The sequence below is a fragment of the Eumetopias jubatus genome, unplaced genomic scaffold (genome assembly GCF_037043125.1).
Source record: "Eumetopias jubatus isolate StellerSeaLion01/CBP00866 unplaced genomic scaffold, mEumJub1_p1.0 scaffold_4, whole genome shotgun sequence".
Lineage (NCBI taxonomy): Eukaryota > Metazoa > Chordata > Mammalia > Carnivora > Otariidae > Eumetopias > Eumetopias jubatus.
In genome coordinates this window covers 114,402,170-114,422,538 of record NW_028274810.1, presented here as the reverse complement: position 1 = coordinate 114,422,538, position 20,369 = coordinate 114,402,170, and positions in this window count along the sequence as shown.

The window sequence follows — 20,369 nt, the reverse complement described above, 5'->3', positions numbered from 1 at the left end:
AAGTATTAAATTACAGAGTCTAGAGTTAAGATCACATCTGTTTCATTCGTATTGATAAATAAAATAACTCTTTTACTGAGGTTAACCTTGTTCTGTTCAGCTAAGTTCTGTTGTACACTCTTCATGGGGAAGTAACAATGGCTTCTGTGAAAAGATCATATTTCAAGGCCCAAAGCTACGTCCTGAGTCTTCAAGAAAAAGGGAGTTTTAGTCTTCAGTCTAAAGACGTATTTGGTATAGTGAAGAGTTTGCCTCCCCCAGAAATTAACCACCTAGTAGGAATCTTCCAGGTCAACTAAAGAGCATGTTACTTCGATAGATACTGGTTCTATAATCACACACTTGCATTGTCTCCCCCACCTCCTGCTCACCAAGAACTATTTTCACCAGTAGTCACATTTGAATTGTGCTGTCTGCCCAAAGAAGTGATGCCTTTCGGAAGCCAACTTCACCCTGGATGTGACTTGTAGACACTGTTGATGCCTCCTTCTGATAAAGGTACCATGGGGCTTCCCATGCTAATGTACAAGCCTTTTGGGAAAGTCAAAACTCAAATGTGATTTTCAATTTCTAAAAACATAGATGAGATAGAGCAAAGCCTTCCAGAGAGAAGGAAGGATAGGAAGGGTCTAAAAAGCGGTGATTGATAACAAAGGCCGGAAGTAATGTTTCCCTAAGCATGCCGGCGTTCTGTGGGAGAAGTAAGTGTTACAGACAATGGGGGTTCTGTGTGCACATAGATGTGATCCAACTAATATTTCAATCCTGTTAAACACTTGTAATAGTGTTACGCTTGCAATAGTGCAGCACTCTTCAAAGATTCCTAAATTTGTTTGCTCCCAGAGCCGCACTCCCCACCGCTCTCAAGCAGTGCCTCTCTGCTCCTTCTCTGCTCTACTGTTCAGTGGGACATAACCAGGACCCGGGGAATAGGCCGGGCAGGTGAGCACAGTAGGGGCTGCAGATGAGGTGTCTGTATCCAAGCTCTTAGAGGAGACGGCCCGCGGTTTCATCTGTAATTTTACATAAAAAGTGGTTTAGGAAAGAAAATGGCTTATTTACAGGCCTGGATTACATATTTTCACCTCTCCAGTTGGTCCTTCCTGTAGTCAACCTCAGGAACGTTACCCTGTGACCCTTAGTTTATGGGCGAAACACACACACATATCCCCCTGGGAGAGTTCTGTATTCTTCTTTCTGAGAACATTTACTAAGGAACTACTATGTGCCAGGTCTCTGATAGGAAATGTGATATGAAAATAAACTATATATATATATATATAATATATTACATATAGATATATTTTACATATATATAACATATACATATATACTGCATATCTTTATCTATATATATATGGTTGCTAATCTCAAGGAGCTCAGAGTCTGGTGTAGGGGGAAGAAACAGAAACAAACAAACACAAAATAGTCATTTACAAAATCCTGTGATCAAGTGCTACAATGGGAATAAGCCTAAAGGCATAGAAAGGATAGACAACCTACGCTAGGGGAGAGCATTCTAGAAATGAGAAACTAGCTTCACTTAGTCAACTGAAGAAGACATATATGAAAGGTTTCAAAGGAGCTTCTAGATTAATGTAATTACATTACTGTTGGCTCGTGTGAAACTGAGGTCTTCCCAATGGAACTCGGAAGATTATGTGCTTCGTCTTCAAACCTCCCTGGCTTTCTTCTCTGATTTAGATTCTGCATTTTGGGTGACATAATTAAATCACTCTTATGTGGATTTGACTGAGTCTGTTGAAATAAACCCAAAAGCAGGCAGTTACTGATTTCTCTATAAAACACAAGTGTTTTAATTACTGCGTACATTGCTAATAATCTGTATTAGTTTTGTTTAAAGTATTAGTTTTGTTCAATGAAGAATAAGATTTGGACAACTACCATTTCTAAGTAGAAATATATTCACTTCTTCCCTAAATATCATGGTTATCAATCACTGTTTGACATGATTAGAGGCTTCTTGCTAAAGTCTTAGCTGATTTCAGCCTGTCCCATTTTCTTAATGATGAACTTCTGAGCTGTGCTTATGCGGAGGGTTTCCACATCTGACTTTTTCCATAAAAAACTAAATTTGCACAGTGGCATTTGAATTGAAGATAGTATTTTCGTGTTTACGTGGGAACGTGAATGAATCCCACTTTGAGGAACATGAAAGGAAAAGTTCTTACCATATATTGTTTCCCAGCCAGAAAATGATTCTCAGAGGAGGGTAGGGAAACCGTAGTGAGCTCTGCTAAAGTAAGTGTTCACGGAAGGAGCAGGTAAGCCCTGGAAGTTTAAGTTCTGTAGGCTAGTAGACATGAGCCAGTGCCTGGTACACAATAGCTGCTCAGTAACCCATTTTAAATGAATGAGGATGCAATGACTTTACAGTTCTTTGATGATTACAGTTCACTTGATAGCACCTCTGTTATTTATTAGAGACATTCCCAGAGATTGACTCATTTGCTTCTTTGCAGTTTTGGAAAGTGTCGGTGGGGGAGCTGGTTGCTTCCTTCTCCAGCCATTTCAAGGTGCTGACAATCATTTCAACAGTCCTTGTGAATGTGTTCAGGAGTATGTCGTGGCTGGGCTTGCACTCTCTCCCCTTCCCTGCCGGCTTTAATGGCCTAACTGGTGCTCTAAGGAAACCCAAACTGTTCTTGCTCCTCTCACTGCCTCATGGCTTGATTCTCTGGCAGGGTCCCAGATGTCTTTCCCTCCTTGCTGCTGGCTCTCTGATTCCTTCCAGCTCTTGATATACAGTTCATGCCCCAAACTCTTTTGATTTGACTTGCCTTGTATGCCACTTCTCAGCCCTTCTGTTCCAGACCCTCTCTTACTCATTCTCCATATTAGAGCTTCCATTCACTCCTAAGATAGGATATCTGAGACGGGGAAGCCATCTCTGATTTTGATTCTGATTCTGCTCCTACGTTGCCTTGTTACTTGGATATGTTCACACTTCCTTCTCAGTGTCCGTGCACCAGGGCAGCTCCTACCACTCGGCCCCTGAACTTGACCATGCAACGTTTTAGCCAATGGCATAATAGCAAACATGACAGATCCCAACTTAGAAGCTGTCTTTGGAACTGCCTTCCCAAGTACACATCTCTGAGTCACCCACATCTGACCCACTGCTTATGTTCAGTCCTCCCTTGTCCCCCATCTTGGGTAACCATTTGGACTCTTGTCTCCCAGCTTCGTCCAGCCATCGCCCGAGCCTTGGTCCTGCCTTTGTCAGATGCTGCAGACAACAGCTAATACAGAATCCATGCCATGTGCTGCTAGGGGGACCTCCAGGAAAGAAGCTGTAGATGAGTTGGAAAGAAACAGCTTAGGAGCAGAGATACCTCTGCAGAACGCTGACTTGATGTTCTGTCTGGTGGCTAGCAGTTTAAGGGATCAAGAGAATAAACAGGTGTGTGGGAGGCATGAACTGTGACCCATGGGTCTTAGCATGAGAAAGGCCAGCCCACCGCTGAATCAGCTCTGAACACAGGTGGCCTTACGGATCCAGAAAGGGCAGACTTAGGAGAGGCATACCCATCACCGGAGACAGACTGCGGCATCCAGATTCACTCCATGTTAGGACATCTTGTACAATCAGGCAGCACAAATTGGGTCAAACCCTTATAAGAGCTGAGGTTTTATAGCACAGGGGAAGTGAGTTTTCCCAGTGTCAGACTTCAACTACCAACTTAATGCTGCTTCATGTTAATTAAACATATTAATATAATTCAACTGTAAGAGAATCTGTATAGCTTTTCAGATTTTCCTCAAAAGGGCTAAAAGCGGGAAGATGCCAACTCAGAAAATTTTCATGAAGGTAATTACATCGTGGCAGACATCCAGGCAAGACATACACACATGAGGGTTCCAGAAGCAATTTTTTTTTTTTTTAAGCCTGCACCCACTGCATTTTATTTTATTTAGCTTCGCCACACATTGTGGGTTACACAGAGACAAACACCAATCAAATCTGTGTAGTAAACAGATTTGGATTTGAGTGTCAATAATGCCAGTTACTAGTTAGTGTGCAGCATTGAAAAAGCTCCTTCAGCATTGGAGGTTCTGTTTTCTGAGAAAATGAGGAGCCAAGTTCACTCAGGCAGTGAGTCTGAGGACTGAAGTAGATTAAAACACACATGCACACACCCAAGTATGGTATGAGGTACCAACAAAAAAAATGTGTTACTATTACTATCATCCTGTGCTTTTTATTTTTTATCTTTTTATTAAAGATTTTATTTATTTATTTGAGAGAGAGAGAGAACACAAGCATGGGGAGGGGCAGAGAGAGAAGCAGATTCCCTGCTGAACAGGGACCCCCCCCCCACCAACATGGGGCTCGATCCCAGGTCCCTGAGATCATGACCTGAGCGAAGGCAGACACTTAACCAACTCAGCCACCCAGGTGCCCTCATCCTGCATATTTTAAAACATCTGGTCATTTTGCCAGTTTTTCGGAGAGGATTGTAAAAAGAAAGCAGAATTCTGACCTTCCCGCCAAACCCGTGCGGACTTCTCACCCAGGATGTCTATTGGCATGACCACCATGTGGGTTCATTTTTCTCTCTGCTCTCTTGAGTGCGAGAACAGAGGTGATCAATTACCTGCTCCCACGACAGACCTGAGTGGAGGCAGTTCAGAGATGAATGGTTGAAGAACATAAGAATAATGACATTTACATATATATATGTGAGGAACGCTTTAAAATTGCTTTCAGAGGAAGGACAGAGAGAGAGAAAAAATATCCCCCTACTGAAAATTATAAAACATGCTGGCTCTTTCGTAGCAAAATTGTACCCCAGGTTGATGCTATTCATAATAAATTATGGTGATTTATTTATACCAAATGTTTAAGAAACTTGCCAGATTGATGAAAAATGCATAGGTGTGCACTTTAGTCTGACGCCAGACATAAAATGGGGGAAGGAAGAGACAATGTGGAAAGAGAGGGAGGAGGAACCAAGAGCAGGCCTAGGGGGCGGTGCAGTGAGGGGGGAAAAAACCTTTCATAATTAAAACCACACAAAGAACGTGAGCAAGATTCATGTAGATGTCCTCAGTCGCCCATTCCTAGGATCACAATAAGCTGTGAGTTTCAGGATGGATCCAAGGGCACTGAGGTGGCAACATACGGATGGGGAAGGGCGCAGAGTTTGGATCCAGGCTGACCTGATTCAAATCCCACTTCTGTCAGCATCCACAGTGTGACTTGGGGTGTTCTTGATCCAGGTTCGCCTGCCTTTGCAACATTGACCCCAACGATATTGGTGGAACCAATGAAAATTGAGTCAGCATAAGCGAAACAAGCTTGGGCTAGAAAGTTGAACAGCAGAAGTAAAGTTCAAAGAGAGGCCTTCAGGAATCCAAGGCTCCATAACGAAATTCCAGGTCAAAGCCCACCAAGGGCTGACCTGGAGGGCAGACACAGAGACCCCAAAAAGTGTGAGGTCAGCTTGTGGCTAAATCACATTCGCATCTTTTACAGCACGACGCTCTCTTGCTCTCTCTTCCAGAGCTCATGCCTGCATATATAGGGAAAACTCAAGCCATGCCATTAGCTAACTCTTTAAACGGTACAAGGTCATGAACGAAACACTCTTTCTGGCCCTGTCTTATCCCAGGCTCCTGTTTCCCAACTGTCAAATACAATTAGCAACTTCTTAGGTACTTTTCTGGAGATTTTAAGTCACACAGAAGAATAGACACATGTGGGGCATCTGGGTGGCTCAGTGGGTTAAGCGTCTGCCTTGGGCTCAGGTCATGATCTCAGGGTCCTGGGATCCAGCCCCATGTTGGTGTGTGGGGGGGGTCCCTGTTCAGCAGGGAGTCTGCTTCTCCTTCTCCCTCTGCCTCCTCCCCCTCGGCTCCTGCTCTTTGTCTCTCTCTCTCAAATAAACACATAAAATCTTTTAAATAAAGAATACACACATGTGTAGATGTAGGTGAGAGGTAGACAAAGATGGACGTGCAGGTAGAGGTAAGCATGCAGACGTGCAGACGCAAATGGAGATGTAAGGTACAGACGCTTGGGGAGTTAGGGATGCCGTATAGACAGAGCCCCGGCTGTAAGCGTAGATCCGACGCAGGTGAGTGATGGATGGGGGTGTGACGGTGGGCACAGACGTGGTTGTAGATGGAAGTGAGAGATGTTAAGTGTTGATGCAGATATAATTGCACGCGGAGATATGGATGTGAGTACAGGTCAGATGGTGATGGAAACATACACGTAGGTCCGGGCGTGACTCCAGGTTCAAGTGTTGCTGTAGCTGTCGCTGCAGGTTTAGACAGAGGTGTGGACCTGGCTGGAGGAGTAGGCAGAGGTGCAAATGTTTCAGCAACCCCCCTGCCATGTGCAGGCCCCGCGCTCTTCCAGAGGTCCTCTCTCCCCTTTCTTCCCATTGCTCCACCGCACTCAGGAGAGACAGACTTAACCTTGCCAAGCACGGACAGTTCTCGTTGCATAAACGAACTGTGACTAATTTTCCCAGCACCCTATGGCAGAGCATTTCAGTGACGTCTGGTGTTTGATCTTACAAAACAATATATATATATATATGTATATATATATATATATATGTATTTTTTGTACTTGCATTTTCAGAGTATGTGTCTGTCAACAAAGTAGATGAGGTGGAATTGTTTCGTCAAATGATGTGAGCCTCTAAAACTTTTATGGAGAGTGTCAAAATGCAGGGCCCCAAATCCCTGGTGAATGACTGAATCCGCTGGAAAAGCCTCGCACTCCAGCCTTGGCACCTGACAGGAGTCGCTGCAAGCAAGTCTAGACCACCTGTTCTTACATCAAACTTCATTGCCTCGCTCTACAGGTTACTGCTCAATCACCAGAGAGCCTCTGACCATAGCCATCATAGCTCTGTCTACGCCATATTCTAGACACTTACAGTTGAAAAATAATGTTAGTTGAATCTCAAATGCAACTCTATTTGGAAAGTGCAAATATTAAATCATGGAAATGTTAATTAAATGTGGTACACTTTAAAGAAATAACCATTTAGGTAAATACATATTCTTTGCTAATCCTTAAAATATGTCACTGATACCTGGATTGAATATGGGTTTTGTACAAAATAAAATGTTCCTTTCTAAATATTTCTGTGGATCCCTGAATATCTTTCTCTGTTAGGATACGCAAACAATGAATCACAGAACACTACATCAAAAACTAATGATGCGCTGTATGGTGACTAACATAACATTAAATAAAAGGATACAGTTCTTAGATTTTAGGCCAAATTGCATATAATATTAGATAAATTTCTATTTTATTTTTCTAGGGAATGATACAGTCTGTTTTCTTTGATCAAAGGAGGCTAGGGTGGCAGTCAGGAGTGCACAGGACTGGTTTGAACTCATGCTACATACGTAGGGTATCCTAGTTGAATCCGTATTTACCTTGTAAGAAATTTTAAATGCATTTTCAGATTTATATCTCACTTTGAGATTTTGTTATTCACATTGTAAAGGGCTTAGAGAGATTTGGGATCCATAAGGCAGTGGTTCTCAAAGTGTAGCCCCACAAATAGCAGCTTTGGCATCTCGTGGAAATCATCAGAAATGCACATTTTTAGCCCCTGCCCTCTGCTCTAAAGCCTCCACCGAAAGGCTAGGACAGAGGCTGGTCTCCTGCTGCCCACCCCAGGGATCCTCCACCAGAGCCCCTGGTGAGGATGCTGGGAGCTCCTGGGGAAGGTATTCCAACCTGTAGAGTAGTTTGTGCCTTGCCTCATTTCACACTTTCTGGTGATGCTGCTCCTCTTCTGTGGGACCATCCTTAGGTTTGTTCTTATTCATCCTCCAAATGTGAGAAGACGAAGCAGAAAAAAAAAAAAATCACTCTAAAAATAGGCCCACGCTGCAAGTTTATACAGTGAGGATATATTTTTTTTAAAGATTTTATTTATTTATTTGACACAGAGAGAGAGAGCACAGGTAGGGGGAGGTGTAGGCAGAGGGAGAGGGAGAAGCTCCCCGCCAAGCAGGGATCCCGATGTGGGACTCGATCCCAGGACCCTGGGATCATGACCTGAGCTGAAGGCAGATGCTTAACCATCTGAGCCACCCAGGTGCCCCAAGTGAGGATATTTTTGATCCAATCAGAAGTATCTCCTTTTTTTATGTTATTATTAAAAAAAAAAAAACAAAATAGAGAAGTATCTTATTCCCTGCATGTTTTTACACAGTAAGTTTGGCATTAGCCAAAAGTTAAATATTTCTCCCTAGCAACAGTGGCAACTTTCTGGCTATATTTACAAATTGCCTTTGACACAAATGTTCTCAGGAGCTGTTTGTTAATGTTCTAAAACGTAAATTTAAACAAGGTATTTGGACATAGATTAGAGCTGGTTTATCCACAAAAGCAAATGACACAAAAACAAAAGGCATCACGGGATTTCTTCACCTCACATGGACCTACCAGACGTGAGAGGTCTGTGGGATGAAGATGATTTCTGCCTCAGACAGGAATTCTTTTTATACTTCCTGACATACGAATTCAGAGGTGGGAGAAAAGTGAGTAGAGTCACCCAGAGATTTTCATGTCATTCCTGTGCCGAAGCTCCTCAGTGGCTCCCTTCATCATGGAAAGCACAAGCCTAAACCATCGTTATATTCACCTTTTGAGTTATTTGCCAGTTACAAGGAAGGACACGTCACATGGTATCCTTTGGAATTCCTTCTTGCCTTGTCAATAGGACAGACCGCGACCCCCTCCTCTGCAAACTCACATAGGTGTTCTGCCTGCTTTCTCCAACCCTAGATGCTCAGGCCTTGGCTAGCCCACACGCCCCATCAGCATCTCCTATGGCACCCCACCCCAAATTGAAATCAGTCTTTCTCTTGTTTGTTTCTCTCTGATTTATTATGAACACTTTTGACAGAGGTCATCTCTTGTTAACTTCTGAGCCTCCAGACCCTCCATCAGATTCATCACATATCAGGAACCTCCAAATACGTTTGTTGAACCTACAAGTAGACTCTTGAGCAAGGAATGTGAGGAAAAAAATGAGGAGTCAGAGTTAACACTTTGTTACTATTTTCAAGATGGTTTCTCCAATTTTTTGCTACTTAGGGTCTACACCACAGCATCAGTAGAATGGAGAGGGAGCCAACAAGTGATCCATTTTTTTTTAAAAATTTTATTATGTTAGTCACCATACAGTACATCATTAGTTTTTGATGTAGTGTTCCATGATTCATTGTTTGCGTATAACACCCAGTGCTCCATGCAGTAGGTGCCCTCCTTAATACCCATCACCAGGCTCACCCATCCCCCCACCCCCTCCCCTCTAGAACCCTCAGTTTGTTTTTCAGAGTCCATCGTCTCTCATGGTTCATCTCCCCCTCCGATTCCCCCCCCTCATTTTTCCCTTCCTTCTCCTAATGCCCTCCCTGCTATTCCTCATGTTCCACAAATAAGTGAGACCATATGACAATTGACTTTCTCTGCTTGATTTATTTCACTTAGCGTCATCTCCTCCAGTCCCATCCATCTTGAGGTAAAAGTTGGGAGTTCATCCTTTCTGATGGCCGAGTAATATTCCATTGTATATATGGACCACATCTTCTTTATCCATTCGTCTGTTGCAGGGCGTCTCGGCTCTTTCCACAAGTGATTCAGTCAGAACAAACAAACAGACTTTTATTCCCCCTATTTTTTCCTCATTAATTGACCCAATTCACTTGGAAGCTCCTCGTAGAGCCAAATTAGGTGACATCTGCTCCCAGTAGCGCATGAGTTCCGTTTGTTCCATTCACCAGCTGAGGCTCCTCATGGAGGAGTGGAGAATGACCAGAGGGGCCAAGGGCCAGTCAAGGATTGCTTTGGGGATGGTCTGGGAGGCAGTACATGCATGAGTCCTGGAATAATGTGGGATCAGGGAAGCATTTCCTTTTCATTCAAGTCAAGTAAATTCAACAGAGATGGATTGAGTTGTAAAGGCTTACCATGAAGGATTGATCAGCACACACTCACACATACACATTCCACACAGATATGTACTCATCACACCCAATTGCACATACCTCTAGTGTAGAGCACACCCGGTTTACAGAAACAACGTGACAAACAACAAATAGACTGTCCACTCCAGACATCTCTGACATGCTTCCAAAGCCGTGACACACATCCTCACCTCACACACGCATTCCCATGGGCATACCCAAAAGTACAAGGGTGATTTACACACACGTATCACACCAGTGTATCTACTTGTACTATACATAGAACTTGCCCACATTACTCACATTGTATGCACACAGCTATCACTCATGTGCAAAAACACAATCAATAAGCATCGACACACCACCAACAGAGGGGCCCTCAAACTTTCCTCAACTACATATCCTCCACATATTCATAGGCATCCCCCATGCCCCAGAGTCCGTGTCCTACACAGCTAGCCCCCATCCCCTTGCCACAAATCCCATTCCTCAGTTGTGATACACATACACACAGACACACACATTTATACTAGCGAGCACATACACACACCTGTTCACCCATGAGGATACAGCTGGCAGGTCCCCACACACAAGAGGAGGCCTTTGACACTGTAACAAGCGAGGTCGGTGCACGTCTGAAAGGGATGGTTTTGAATAGCAGGCTGTCTGAAACACCCACACATGTCGGACCAAAGCTTCTCTGCTGCTAGAAACTCCTAAAAGCACAAAGAGAACACACTGCAATGGTCGCCTTTGTTGTCATCATTGTTGTCACCGTCCCTTTGTTGTGTGTTGTCATTCACTGAACATGTTCAGACATGTTCTTATGTTCAGTCCTTGTGATGTGTATTCGGGATGAGACACCAGGAGTCTAAGGAAGGAGGTGGCTTTTGTAGTGTGACATAGTTATAAGAGGCCAGAGTAGGGCACACATGACCCCCTCCTCCTCGTCCCACTAGACCAGTGATTCTCAACTGGGGAGGGGAGGCGATTTGCCCCCCAGGGGACATGGGGACATCTGGAGACATTTTTGGTTGTCACAACTTTGGTGGGGAGGTTACTACTGACATTTAATGGGTAGATTTCAGAGGGGCTTTTGAACATCTTACAATGCTCAGAACCGCTCCCTATAATAAAGAATCATCTGACCCCAAATGTCACTAGTGCTGAGACTGAGAAAGCCTGAGTTTGACCCAAGTGGCTTCCTGACATCCGTGTGAAGGAGCTGGGAGGGAGCTGCCTGGCCTGACGCGACCAGGCTCTTCAGATGAAGACGGGAAAGGGGGAGTGTACGCTTCTCCACGGGCCTTGTGGACATACACCTGGCTGAGTTTAAAGGCCAGGAATAAGGTAGACACATAAATGGCTTCTCTCTGCTGGTGTTATTTCTGCCTATGCCCTCCAGAAGTCATCCCTCTAAGAAATGAGAATTTTATTAAATCGGAAGGACTGAAACCTCAACATGAGCTATTGCTGAGTTGATGAATGACTGCCCTACTCTTAAAGTTACATGCCTTCCCTTCAGTAGCAATTAAAAGAGAAACCAGGAAGAGCAAATATAAGTTTCTCCTTGCATGACATAAATCAGCTGGACAGGCCCTTGCAGAGCTGAAATACATCTATCAGGGTCTCCCATTAAATCAATTAGCAAGCAAGAGGGAGGACAGAGGAGACCTGCAAAGTTCCTGGCAGCCTTCTCTAACAAAAGAGCCTGCCGTTCTGGAATCTGAATCCTCCCCTTGTCCTCATTTCTTTGGGCACAAAAACTGCTGGGAGTCAGGGGAAATGAATCATTTCATAGAAGAAAAAAACAAACCAGCTGTCATTTGATTCACTAGGAACTCTGAACAGTGAGGGTTGTTCTTAGGCTTAACTGGAATCCAGATCCTTCTGTGGTCCACTGCCCAGTACGAGTGGTAGGAAACTCTTTTGTCAGACGATCAGTAATTTGTGTGTTTATTTCCAGGCAATGGGAATGATGTACTTCAAATCATGTATGTTCTCTCTTCTCAGCCTTCTAATGACTGAGGGACCCTCACAGGCCTGGCTTAATAACATCTTAGCATCCCCACAGCAGTGCACTGTTTGTAGAGACCATTCAGGCCATTCGGGTTGATCTCACAGCAATCCAATAAGGTGGTAGCATGGCCATTATTATTCTTACTTAATAAATGATGAAATGAACCAAGTCTGTGGGGTAGAAAGTGACTTGACCTCAGCCACTCAAAGTGACAGCAGAGGGATTAGAATGCACGGATGTTAGGAGTCTGGGAGTTTAGGAAGTGAGCAGCTAATAGCTTACATTCATGGCACTAAACCAGAGGTTCTCAGTGTGACTTGCTTACTACTGGAAGTAGAGGGATGCTTCCAAACATGCTGGTGTCTGGGTCCCCACCCCAGATATTCTGATGAAACCAACGAGGTTGCAGCTTAAGCATCTGCTTTTGGAAGTTCTCTAGAAGAATCTAACGCACGACCAAGTTTGAGAATCACTGCACTGGATATTCACTGCATTGCAGGTTGAGGAAAGGGGCCCTGGGTTTTTGGAGTCACTACCGTGGCCTGGTCCGTGACTGGAGCCCAGGGACATCTGACTTCAAAGTTCACCATCTTTCCAACCTGCTCAAGAATAACTCCAGCACCTGTTGGGTACCCAGTAGTCTCCACAGAGCTTTCATTACCCACATCGCTTTGGTTCTCACAAGCACCGTGAAACGGAGCAGGGCGAGCCCTGGGGCTGTCACGTTACAGATAAGGGAGTTTCGGCATTGTTAATTTTCAGAAAAGAGAGATTGGCAGCAAATCCTATTCTTTCCATTCCTCACTCTTGAACTTTAAACCTCAGTCTCCCAACTACACAATGCTCTGAAGTCTGGCCATGAGCAAAATGAAACCACAATCTGATCCCCTTGGCTTTGGAAAGAGGTGGGAAGAGAGGCATCTGTTTGCTTTGTTACCTGGGAGAATGCAGCTGGTGCTAATCAAGTGAGGCAAAGTGGGGATGATTAGAGTCACATACCTTGGCCCTATTCCTCAGGCCACTGCTCTATCCTAAGGTGACCGAACAATGATATTAATTGGATCGGAGATGTCAAGGGCTGAGGGCACAAGTCGGTAGTTAACCAAAGTTTGTGAGCTTCTACAGGGAGTATGAGATGTAAGAAAGAAAAGCAGACAAGCTGGCTAAGCAGTTCACAATAAGAATGTAATCAACATAGGAAGAAGTTGAGTGATTGAGCCACTTTCCAGGTCAGAACATCTTTGTTCTCAGATCCAAAGGGACACCATGCAAGATGGAAATTGCATAGTGGTGAAACAATGCAGTACTGTGGACCAACGTGTTTTCCTAATTGATCAGCAAAGTTTGAGCTTGTATGGAGCCTGGGGACTTGGGGCATTGACTCCTTTGCCTGCTCGTCTGTGTTTGTATCCTCAGGCCCGCAGAACTCCTGATGATAACGAGGGCTCAGTGCATGCTTCTGAATGAATGTGTGCCGGGACAGCCTGAGCACATGGCTGTGCATTTCCTTAGACAAAGATGGGGTAAACTTTCTATTGTTTTCCTTAGACCCAAATTTAGCTGTAGCAATCGAATACTTTGTGTAGTGGGATTTGCTCTTATAGGACCTAAGCACGGTTTCTGGGCTACTGAAGTAAAGCCAGCACCATTGTCATAGCAAAGGGCCTTGGGCAATTGTGACACATCTGTCTTCAGGCACTCAATTAGGCTGTTCCTGAGTACGGTCACTGGAAAGTGATGGATCAAAGGGTCAGGAGATGTGTCAGTGTAGCTGCATTTCTATTTCATGAAGCTAAGGCTGCAGGACAGGGCTTTTAGATTAAACAACAATAATAAAAATGTATGCCGGGCCCCGCATCAGGCTCCCTGCTCGGTGGGAAGCCTACTTCTCCCTCTCCTACTCCCGCTGCTTCTGTTCCCTCTCTCGCCGTGTCTCTCTCTGTCAAATAAATAAATAAAATCTTAAAAAAAAAAAAGAACCTGTTTAAAAAAAAAAATGTATGCCGGCTGCATGGAAGGCTCAGCACAGCACCACGTAGTGTCACCTCATTGATACAACACTACGCCATTTCTGCTCACTGAGTTGGAGATGATCAGAGTAGTTTGTCTCAAAAAAACCTCTTATGCCTTCATTGTTTGTGATCCCTCAGTGGTTCCTCAATGATCTAGGGATTGAGTTAGAGTTTCTTCAAGATCTCATAAAACACCCACCTGCTTTCTCCAGCATGCGCACGCTCTGCCTTGGGATGCTTCATGCCATCCCTTGTGGGATTATGCAAGCTCTTATCGGCACAAATCTTGCACTTGCAACCTGTTCCTAAATTCTTGAAGGTGAAAAACAACAACGAATGCTTACAAATTTTTAATATGTGCCAATCCCTCTTGTAAGCTTCTTATGTGCATTTATTCACTTGATCCTCACAAGAACCTCACAATTAGTATCAGTGCCATAATTACACCCCGAGAAAACTGGGACAAAGAGAGGATAAACCAGCATATTCAGCATGTGCGCTCTCCAATCTAGCTCCAGAGCCCACACTTAACTCACAGAATTTACTGCTTCTCCAAAAAGAGAGCAAAGGACAGCTCGCTCCCACTCCCCAGCTCATGCTTGGTGAATACTTTGTGTACTTCAGATGCAATGAACATTTTCTGAGTACCTCCTCTGCACTAGGGAATATGCTAGGCTTTTTACAAACACGCTGTCATGTATTTTGATCAAAATGCCGGGAGATAAATATTATTCCTATTTTTCCCACTACTCAAATCTGGAAACCAGGATTCAGGGCAGTTCAATGACTTTCAGTGCTGTGTGGGCCACAGAGCTATATGATCACACTGTATATGTGTGATCCTAAAACCAATGGTTGTAAGTAGTAGTTACCCTAGAAATACATAATAGGTTCAAATTAGTTTGTGCAAATAAATTCCATTTACCACTTCAGGAATAAAGACCTAAACATCACCAAGGTGGAGCAAATACCCAAGTAAGCAACTAAACGGGAAGGGAGTAATTGTCTCTGAGAGGGGGAGAATGGGGTGCATTGGACGCCTCTTTCTTCCTTTCTATCAGGAGGCAGGGAGAGCAGTCAGAAAGCATTTGCTGTAGTCCAAGAGACAGAGGACAGAAGCCTACCCAGGACAGACGGCATAGTGATGGAGAGGAAGGGGCCGCCTGGGAAGCATCTAGATGGAGTACTGTGATTGTCAACCGCTGGGGGGGCAACAGGAAACATGGATGATCCCCAAGTGTCTAACAGGAGAGACCCAGAGCTGCTACCACCGGACATGGAGATATGCAGAGACCAGAAGAACTGGGTGGGGGCAGTAGGGGGACTGCTGATGAATTAAATCGTGGGCTGTTGCACTGCTTCTGGAAAGAAGCGCTGCATTTCCAGTGCAGGACACCACTGCAGTCTCTTCATCCTGAGGCCTGACCAAGGAAGTGCAGGGGCGGCATGGACAGCATTCCCCTAAGTTCTTGAGTGAAGACAACACGGAGCGAAAGGCCCTGCCAACCCAGGTGGGATATGTTGTGAATGAGGTTGTAAACCTTGTTGTGTCAAGTTGCAGAGACGGTGGAACTATTATCTTCGCTTATTCTAACTGCCTACCCAAGAGAGAATGAAACACAGCTACTCCTCTCCGGACTCCTGAGATTGTTGGTACTATGATCGAATCCAGTGTCATCACTGCTCTGCGACTCAGTTATTTTACCTGTAAAATGGAGGTAATATGTACCTCATTACTTTGTTTTGAGGTTGAAATTAGTTACTATATATAAAGCATTTAGAACAGTGCCTGGAGCTCATTTAGTGTTTCTTACTCTCACTATCATCATCATTATTATTATTGCTGTTATGATATTTAAACAAATATGGGGTCATCTTGCAGGGGAGTAGAGTGGAGGGGGAGACCGTGTGGAGGGGAGACCACTGATCTTTCAAAAAGGTGAAACTGACTCTAGCCAAATTTGATCACTGGTGTTTTGGGGAACATGAGCCTAGGCTAGGCAAGAAGCTAACCTCTCCCTCTGCCTGAAAGTGAGGTGCTCAGGCCGACCACCTTTGCAAGGTCATGAACACTTCCCTCTGGCCAGCATGGGATGCTGTGGTGAGATGGGGCTAGGTGAGAGGCCTCCAGGGAGAATACATGTCACCATGTGCCCATTCTAGGCTGGGATGGTGGGTGGGGTGACAGGGCTCACTTGGAGACAGAGTCTGGTGTAGGTGCTCCATCAGTGTTTCGGGACAAAGCCTAAAAGGCTCCGTATTCATGCCAAGCTGTCACTTTTTTTGTGATGCTATGAACTGCTTTGGTTCTGGTCACCTTCTCTCCCAGCTCTTTTCGATAACATGCAAAGGTGAGGGCATGGACGGAGCTGTTGCTAATAATATTTTATATCAGATGTACCTTATATGATCTGGCGGTCTTTCCAAGCCATTATGAACAATTGTGAGTAACAAAGGAAGCAATTACAGTTTTTGCCCTGTCGGATACATTTAAGCTGTGATTTATTGTTGTCAGCTGACTCAAAGTGTGCTTCTGTTCACCTTCTACCCACATGAAAAGTTGCCATAAGCAGTTCTGAGCCACTCCTCCTACCACGAGCTTTGAGGTTAGAGCATCATTCATTCCTCATTCATATCTGGCACCAGCCCTAAAAGGATTTAAGTCTGGCCGCCACAACAGAAACAACGAACCTAAGAATAACATCCCAAACAGTTCCAACACCACTAAAACTTGGTGTAACTGTGTGTGGAACATTTCCTTTGTGCTGGGTTATGCTGAGCGGATTACAAACATCATCTCATTTATTCCTCTGGACGTCCATAGGACATAGACATCATCAACCCCATTTCATGTATAAAGAAACTGAGGCTCAAAGAGACAAGTTAACTGACTCAAGTTTGCCATTCTTGGATTCCACGTCAGCCCATTAACCACTTTGAACTTCTAATGTGTCCAGACTTGGGGCAAGTTACATGACAATTCTATCCTTCAGTTTCTTTGTCTTTCAGTAGCCATCTCAAAGTGTATAGTAAGGATTAAATACATTTATTAAAATTTAAGATACTTAACATACATACTCAATGTGTTGGTTATTATCTGTCCCTCCTCTCTTCCATCCTTTGTTTTTTCCTTCTTTTCAACAACGTGTATGGAGCCCGTGATCCACACCAGGCATTAGTACATAAGACGGATTCCCCACGCTACAAAGGCGTCTTTTTTCAGCATTTGTCCTAACACAGAGAAGCTCTTGTTAGCTAGAGATCCGTATAATTCAGCCTCTTCTGTTTGAGAAAAGGCAGAAGAATGGACTACACTGAACCTAACATACAGAACTAGATTTTAAAAAATAGTAATGGCATGTCATGACATTTGTCCAATCAGCCTCATTGCAAAGCATACAGCAGAATGAAGTGATCTCCTGTCCGTATTTCCTGCAAACAAATTTGTCGTGTACTCTGGGTAATTTTAGAAGCAGGATTAACTTCCAATTTGTTGGCACTTTTACCGAGGAGAAAAAGTAGAGAAAAATGAGACATCAAAATTAAATTAGCTCCCAATGTTGATATTCTAACCTCAATATCAAACACAGAGTGTCCACACACCCACAGAGCTAAGAGTTAATCACATTCCCAATGATAAAATATTTTTCTTCAGGTTGAACTGATTACTCATCAGTAAATGAAACTGAGTGGGAGAAAAGCTTGGTTTCTTAAACACACACATACAAACAGACATGTACCAGCTCCACTCTCCATTGGCTATAGGAAATGCCCCCTTTTGAGGAACGGGTTCTCTGCAGGCAAAGTCCTTTGTAGGTTTTGGACCTAAGAAGATGTAACGTGGTCCCTGCCCTCAAGGTCTACACAGTATGGTCCAGGAACAGACACAAGAAAAATCCCATTACTGACTGAGCATGCTGTAATGGAAGAGTAGGCAAGCTGTAAGAGGAGGTCAAGGCAATGAGGGCTTGCGGGTGTCTCAGGCCTGCAGGAAGTCTTCTCAGTGGAGTGGATGCTGCTGTAAGGAAGAAAAGAGACCAGTTCAGGCAGGGAGCAGTGTTAGCTCAGCGTGCTCTCCTAAGAACTAAGCAGGAGGTGAGGGGCAGGTGGTGGTGGGCAGTCAGAGAGTTTCTACTTGGTATGACAGATCTCCAGTGCTGCCTTCACTCTCTCCCAAGGCCAGGGAAAGGGACACTCTGCTCTTCTCATTGCTTTGGCAATTTTGGATAACCAAAGAATATCCCATCTCAAAATGAAAATCTCTACTTGCCTTTCTGTGGTCTAATTTTCTAATTTCCTTGGGATCTGTCCTTTTGTTCTGAAACATTGCTATTTCTTTAAACCTCAGTTTCCAAAGTGCAACTGTCTGAGACATGGACATTTAGATCAGGAGGCTTTTTCTCCTAAACCACTCCCCAATATGCCTGGCCCAAGTGGCTGTTATTTCCTTTCCTTGGGAATTAAGGACAAGAATGATGGCTAAGCTTTGAAGTTTTAAGATCAACAGATATCCTGAGCTTCATCATCACCATGTGAACATTATGCTTACCCTCCAAAAAAATCCCACCTCCTAGACATCCAGGTCGTCCAGACTCCAACCACGTTCATTCAAGTAAAGACCTACTGGTTTCTGAGCTGCTTACACATAGTCTTGTGTTTCATGAACTTGCTTTCCCTGTGTCCCAGTCTGGCTATCATATCCATTAATATTGCAAGTTAGGTTATCAGTGCATCTAGGAAATAATAAAACTCACCTACCGAGTCTTTGGATGCTGATAAGGTTTGATATTAGTCTGACTTCATCTCCCTCTCTGAGTCCCAGATCCTTGAACTTTGAAGGTCAAAACCATTCCTGCATTTGGATGTATAAGATAATCATTGATAAGCAAAAGGACTGGCCACACAGATAGCCTGATCACATAAAAAGACTTTAATAAAATTTTAACTTCCACCAAAATATGGGGAGCTTGTCCTTGAAATCCAATTATTCATCCCCTAGATTGTGTCCAAATTCACTGGTCAACCTATTTAGGTTAAAATCTTCTCTGTGGAGACTCCAATTCCTCCCCATTGGATTTAGATATTGTCAGGTTGGTCTTTGGGAATAGGACCACAGTCAATGATTCATTTTCAGTAATATGGGAAATCACGAATCAACTATTGACGCATTGTTTTTAGAAATAGGAAATCTGTGCCTCTGTAGCACACTGTCCCAACAATGCCAAATTCTGAACTTCATAATCTTTTTATTTACAATTCTACTGCGTCGGTTCTGAAAATACAAGTTCAATGCCACTTATTTGAACTCCTTGGAGCCAGATATATTTTGAAATTCAATTGTTTAAAATATTGAATGGGTACACTATATGTCACATATACTCAAGGGGTCTGGGGCAACACTGCCATCAAACAAAGCAATACCATACCGCATACATAATCTATACTTCTGGGAGTATCAGTTTTCACTGGTTCTCGTTGTAGGGGATCTTTTGTCCTAGGTTAGAGCTATTTCCTTAAGGTAAGGGGATCATGGTTTTTCTTCTCACAAAGAAGTGGAGGTAAAAGTCTTGTCTAAATGCTCACTATAAAACTATATTTACAAATATAGCATGTACAACTCAAAATCTGACCACCCAAACCTCATAATTGGTTCCTTATCTGCCCTACCTATAGGGTCTACCAGAATATTCTTTAATACTTAGATCTTCCCCTGGCTGCCATTTTGTTCATTTGTTCATTCAACAATTATTTATTAAGTACTTAATAAATGCCAGGCGTCATTTGAAGCACACACAAAATCCCTGCCTTCATGGAATTTATAATTTGGTGTGGGGAGAGGGACAATAATTAAAATAAATGTGTGTATTTGTATGTTGAAATGTTAAGAAAATGAAAGCATGGAGGAGGTTGGGATATGAGGGGTTGAGGGGGTTGTAACGGTAAGTAATATATTTTTGGAAAGCCTCATTGAGAAAGTAACATTTGAAAGAGGGAAAAACAGCAAGTGTTGAGACCGTAAGGGAGACGTGTACTTGCAGAGTTTGAGAAATAATAAGAAGACCAATGTGGCTGAACAAAATGAGTAAGAGATGCAGCCAGAGAGCTGGGGGACCTAGTGCAGACTCTGTAGCACCTGGTCAAACCTGGTGTTGTCCTTTACTCTGAATCAGTAGCGGCCAGTAGAAGGCTTTGAGGAGAACAATGTCTGCCCACTGTGTTAAGAAGAGACCAGAGAAGAGTGAGGGCAGAATCAGGAAGACAGTGGAGTGAACATGTCTTGGACTCACCTACCTGATGAGGTGAGCCTTCATCTTTTCATCTTGCAGATTGAGCATAGGGGGACCTGGCCTTACGTCTACATC